General features: G+C 56.0%; 1 protein-coding gene across 1 annotated transcript in view; it reads right to left on the bottom strand.

Moving 5' to 3' along the window:
* Positions 1-219: 219 nt before the first annotated feature.
* FKBP6 (FKBP prolyl isomerase family member 6 (inactive)) overlaps positions 220-6,000 on the bottom strand; it is a 19,404-nt gene continuing 13,623 nt past the window's right edge. Inside the window, exon 10 of the mRNA XM_038758851.1 lies at positions 220-567. The gene's annotated coding sequence lies outside the window, so the exon portion shown is untranslated. The remainder of the gene's footprint in view (positions 568-6,000) is intronic.

The following is a 6,000-nucleotide window of genomic DNA, read 5'->3' as shown; positions in this document are numbered from 1 at the left end:
CCCAGCTCAGGGCTGGGAAAGAGGCAGTCGGGGGTGGAGGGTGTTCCTCTGACCCAGTGGGTGGGGGTAACACCCGAGCTCCATGCCAACTCTTTGGAGTGGCTGCCCCATCTGGGGAGTGAGTGCGGGGCCCCTTCGGGTGAGCTCACGTGTCCTGGCCCGTGGCGGCTCTTGTGATCCATCCCTCTTACCACAGATGGACTCCGGGCTAGGCTGGGATGGCATCCCAGGGACGGGGAAACACTGGTTTTATTTCTTTACAACACAAACACTATTAAACAGAATTACCCCCCAAATAAAAAAAAATAAAAATAAAGGGCGACTCTCGGGGGAACACCTAAAGCAAGCTGGGCTTGCAGCTCTGTGCCCAGTCCCATCAGCCACGGGCAGAGCTGGGAGGGGGCCACTGGGGAGGGGGTACGGAGAGCCACCTTCCGGGAACAAATCAACCTTCAGTTTAGCCGCCAAGCGGGCCCAAAACAGGGAAGCCGCTTTTCACCGGTCACCGGCCGAGCGGGCCACGTTTCCTCCCTCACGGCTGAGAGACGGAAATGCCAAACGGGACACCTGCGAAAACAAGACGCGTGGGGCTGAGGAAACTCTGCCCGTCCCGCCGGTAGGCCACCAGATCAGGGGCACGGCTAGGATCACCGAGGGCCTCGCCTTTCAGGCTTCTGCTGGCACAACACACACACGTGAAGTCCCCACACCCAGCTCTACTTGTCATGAACACTCATCTCAAACCGACCCCCGAGTCCTCGGTTCTGGTCTCGGTTTGAGAAAGAGGTCTCGTCTCTCCCCACGTGCCCCAAAGTTCACTTGGGAGGAGGGGGTGCCGCCGACTTGGATGCGGCCAAGAGGCAGAGGGCAGAGACGGCTCCCTTCTGTACGAGCTTTGCCCTGGGGCTCCGGGTGCCCCGTTCGGCTACCAGCACCCAATGGCGTTATGCCGGTAGGTGCCTCCCGGGCAGCTGTGGGGCGGGGGCTTTCCCTGGAGAAATCTGACCTGCTTCCGATGCCCTCGGCCTTCCTCCCTTCTACTGCATCAGAACTTTTCTACTAAAGCAGGGGGATATTTCTGGACCAAGCTGTACAACTGAGGTGGGGTGGCATCTCACAGAGGTTTGGAAACTCGCTCACGGGAAAGCCCGCAATTCCCAGGGTCTCTCATTATTCTCTTCTCCACCTAGTAAATCTCCTGGAGGCAGGGATCCCTAATTAATAATAATGATGGCATTTATTAAGCGCTTACTATGTGCAAAGCACTGTTCTAAGTGCTGGGGAAGTTACAAGGTGATTGGTTGTCCCACTGGGGGCTTACAGCCTTAATCCCCATTTTACAGATGAGGTAACTGAGGCCCAGAGAAGTTAAGTGACTTGCCCAAAGTCACACAGCTGACAATTGGCAGAGCCGGGATTTGAACCCATGACCTCTGACTCCAAAGTCCGTGCTCTTTTCCACTGAGCCACGCTGCTTCTCTAATTCTACTGGCCTCTCCAGAGTGCTTGCAAATGACTGTTCGAAACAGCGCTCTGCCCTCCTTAGGTGCCCAATAAATATTCCTGATTGACCGATGCCACTATTTGTGGATGCTTGAGGGTAAATTGGAGGGTGGCGGAGAGAGGTCATTTTAGGGGTGTGAGGTCCAATCTCTTTCCCCATGGCAGTGCGGCCTCTTTCAGGCCAGAATCTCTGAAGAAACATGTCCTTACTGGCTGCTGTCTGAAATTCCCTGTCAGTTTCCAGAGGACCTTGCAGTTTCTTTCCAAACCCACTCACATTACTCACTGAACGCCAGGGAAGAAAAAAAAAAAAGACGGAACTGCAGGGAGTGAAAAGCCCACATTCAATTTCTGAGTCTGGCCCCGGCCAAGCTCATGACCCCTGGCAAGTTTCTAAAGAGATGGTACTGTGCCTCAGTTGCCTCCGCTGCTGTAGGAAGGAGGGTAGAAGGGCCTGACGGGAGCGGACGGGCCCCGGCTTGTGCGGCCTCCTAATGTATCTGGCCCAGCAGTTTGGTTTAGGCCGGGAGCAAGGAAGGAGGCCCACGGAGCCGAGGTGAGCAGGCGGGTAAGATGGTTCCTGGGACAACAATCCCATCCTGGCGATAAGTCCTGGTGGAGAGGCCGTTCCCCAGCATTCTGGAGGTAAAGCGATTCTCAAGCGCTGGTTTCGGCGACTGGCTTTCCTCCCCCTCTGCAGGCTCCTCATGTGCACAGGGACCGTCATGGGAAACGTGAACCCAGAAAGCTCCTTGTGGGCCGGGAATGCGGCTCGTGTGTCGGCTGCACTTCCCCAGGCGCTCAGTAAGAGCCACTGCGACGTGAAATCGCATTTTACTGCACCTCAGGTAAGGTCTCTCGCCTTCTACAAGACAGAGCCTCTTGGCTACCCTAACAGGGGAGAGGAGATTTTCACTGGAAACAAAAATCACTTTCATCAAAGGCGCCACTATGGTAGGTGTTTCGGCAAGAGGAGAGGACCGAATCCTCTAGAACAGGGAACGAGGTGAAGGGGCTCCATTATGGCCATAGGGAGCCATTCCTGATTCAAACATGGAAATGCAAATGCTATTTGCTACCGGACCATTTCTATGCCTCCCCAGTCCACCTCACCTGGGGGGCAATTCACTGGGTCACAACTCAGTGGAGGCCCGGGCCATGAACTCTCGGTCTACTAGTCTGAGGTGGTGGGGGTGGGGGGAACTGGGGAGGGGTGACATGGAGTCTGTCCCCACACCCCCAAATGGAACAACAGCTGTCCATCAACTCCAACCAAGACACCCACTGGCAAGTAAGAGTGAAGGGAAAAATCAAGTTGGACGAAATGTTTTAAGGGACAGAGTGTTTTCTATAATTACTCTAGCAGAGGGAACCCAGACCATCTGCATGTTCACAGCTGGCTCCTTTCTCCCCTCCTATGCATGCTCTCTTAATGCCCTCAATCTTGAGAAGGTCCTTGCAGGGGTGAAAATCTCATTCACCTGCAAATCCAGGAATAGAGCTGGACCTTTGCTGATTGATTTTGGGCCCCCCAAAAGGCCTGTCCTCATATTTTAAGAGGGTGGAAAGACAGGAGGAAATGTGGTTGGTGAAACCAAGAATTGGCCTAGAGCAGATGGGGGCTGAGAGATTGCTTTATTCTGCTTGCCAAGGCTAAGCAACGGAGCGTTTGCTCATTTCCAAAATGGTGAGGTTTCTGTTTGGTTTGTTTCTGGGCCTGTCTGGGACAGGAGAAGAGAAGAAGAGGGAAGAAGGGCATTTCAGCCATCTGATCCTACCATTCTGTGGAGGCAGCTTCTTGTCTGTGGCACGAACTCTGGGGCTGGACTGGCTCTAGCTTCTCGGCCACCATCTGGGGCTTCCGGTGCTGTTCTTTTCAAGCGAGGGCCTTCGACCAACTCTTCAACCGGCACACACCGATCAACCCAGTCGCATCCAGTGGGGGCTACGGACGGTGTCCAACCCATGGACTTGGGGGTGGAAAATCTCTTTCTAAAACAATTAAATGGAACCAAGCAATGAGAGATGAGTTCCTCCCCTCCTGAAGGTGGAAGAGGTGGAGGAAAGAAAAAAAATTGCTGCTGTAGTCTCCGAAGCATTCCAAGCCCATGGCTGGCATCTGCTCGACCCAAGAAACCCATCTTTCGTTTCCCTGAGGATGGCGGCGTGGCATCTTGGCCTTCTTGGGCTCCATGGCATCTGGGGCTTCGGCCCTGCTTCGTGATGGATGTAACCCCAAGCAAACAGAGACATACTGATCTCGGGGTTCCTGGGGTGGGAAGCCTGCGGGGGAAGAAATTAAGGACTCGAACCTGAACCTGAGGCCAAGTGAGGAGGGTAGAGAGGAGGATGGAGGAACCACCTTGAGTGGGGACGGGGAGAGAAGAGCGGAGAGTTTTTCTAGGGGAGGGGTGGAATGACAATTTATGGTCACACAAGCCAGAGAGGATTTGGACGGCCTTCCTGAAGCGGTGCAGGACGTTGTCGTTCTTTGACAGGCAGGCCACAGGCAGGGGCCTGGAGGCCATCAGGGTCAGATGAGTTCAGTTCACGTGGCTTCCTTCGATAAACGGGTCCTGCTGGCCAGAGAGGCCTTCGGGCGGGCAGGGAGAGCAGCGTGCAAGAGGGGAAAGACAAACAAGTCGGAGGGGACAGAGGAAGCCAAGCGTCTGGACAAGCCACTGTTTGTTTGTCACAGAGGCTGGCCAAGTTGGAGCCCCGATCCAGGCCCCGGGCGGGCTTCCCTCCCGCCCCCACCGCCTTCTCCGAGCTCCGGGGGTTGGTCAGGCTGGTCCCCGGCCCTGGCCCTTCTCTCTGGAGCCGTGGTTCCGGTCCTGGTTCTCAAAGGCCTTCGGTGGGGGCGGCAGGGGAGAGGCGGGGGCCGGTGCCGTGAGTTGTCTTTGGCCCCGCACCGGGCTGACGGAGAGGCAGGCGGGCTGTCCGGAGCCCCCAGGGATGGCCCCCCCGGAGGCTTGGCCGCCAAGAACGGACGCGCTGCTCCCACCTCCTCAAACTCCGAGGGGGTTCGGGCTGCGGAGCCGGAACTGTTCCTCTCAGAGACCAAGAACCTCGTGCTCCTGGGGCCAGGCCAGGCCGGGCCAGGCCAAATGACTCAATGGTTGGTGTTACAGTTGTTGCCCAAGATGGGGACAGGGTGCCTCGATCCTCCCGCCACCGGACTGTGGGAGACAGAGCAGCCTTGAGAAAAAAAAACTTTCACTTGAAATGAATGGAAAGGACCATATGCGCTCAGGTCCCTGGGCAAATGTGCCAAACTACTCACGCGCACGCCTCCGCACAAGCCCGTGTCAATACCCAAATACACCCTTCTCGGCTCCCTTTTAGGGGCAGAAATGGTTCCTTCTACCCTCTCCCCATCTACCCCTGGGTCTCCCCCAGGTATGTTTTGGGGGCAGAGTTGTCCCCATGCTAAATCCTTTCACCAACACACCCCACAGATGGGAAAGGAGTGGGGTGTGTGTGTGTGTGCAGGGGTGTTGGCGTGTGCCTTGTTCTCCCCAACCCTGTGGGAAGAAATGCCTGAGGGAAAGACTAATTATAACTACACAAGTCTCACAATTATACAACAGATACTACAGGCTAGGAACCAGGATGCTTACAAAGTTCTGAGGCCGGACACTGTCCCTGTGCCACATTTACAATCTATCTCTAACACCATTTTACAGATGGGGAAACACACCCAGAGAAGGCTCGAGGTCCTTGGCAGAGCCAATAATAATACTAAAAATAATAAGTAATATTAATGGTACTTGTTAAATACTTGCTGTGTGCCAAGCACTGTTGTAAATACCGAAATAGATGCAAATTTATCAGGTTGGACAGTTCCTGTTCCAAATGGGGCTCACAGCTCTCAGGAAGGAGCAGGGTTTAATCCCCATTGTACAGATGAGGAATCCGACGCACAGTGAAGTGAAGTGCCTTGCCCAAGGTCACATAGTAGACACACGGCAGAGCTGGGATTAGAACCCAGGTCCTCTGACTTCTGGGTCTATGCTCTTCCCACTAGGCCGCACTGCTTCTCTGGGACTAAGATCTGGGTCTCTTGGTTCTCCCTACTCAAAGCTCCCTCCTCCCACCTGCCTCTCCCTCCAGCTTCAGCCGGGGGGGCTGGAGCCTGCTGAGTTGCTGGCGGCAGTCATGGGAAACATTTCCCTTCTGCAGGGGCGGGCGGGGTTCCTTTCCTCCTAAGGCGTGAACTGGAGGCGAGGAGAGAGGGGGCCGGTCTCGCCTGGCTCTTCCTCTCCCGTTGAGCGGTGTGAGTGTGTGTCCCAGAGCTGGCTGCGGTCAGGACCTGGCCCGGTCACCCGGCAGGCTGGCCACGGCCCCGGCTGCAGCTGCCCTCGCGTGGGACGGTCATCCCGGGGTCGGATGAAGCTCGGCTCCTCTGCCTGGTGATGTTTCAGGGGCTGCCGCGGCCCAGCTGGTGCCAGGGTCTCTCGGCGGGAACGGGGCCCACCGAGAGGCTCAGGAAGCCGA

Source organism: Tachyglossus aculeatus, chromosome 17 (genome assembly GCF_015852505.1).
Source record: "Tachyglossus aculeatus isolate mTacAcu1 chromosome 17, mTacAcu1.pri, whole genome shotgun sequence".
NCBI lineage: Eukaryota > Metazoa > Chordata > Mammalia > Monotremata > Tachyglossidae > Tachyglossus > Tachyglossus aculeatus.
Note: the sequence above shows the minus strand (reverse complement) of the source record. Positions and strands in the feature narration are given on the sequence as shown.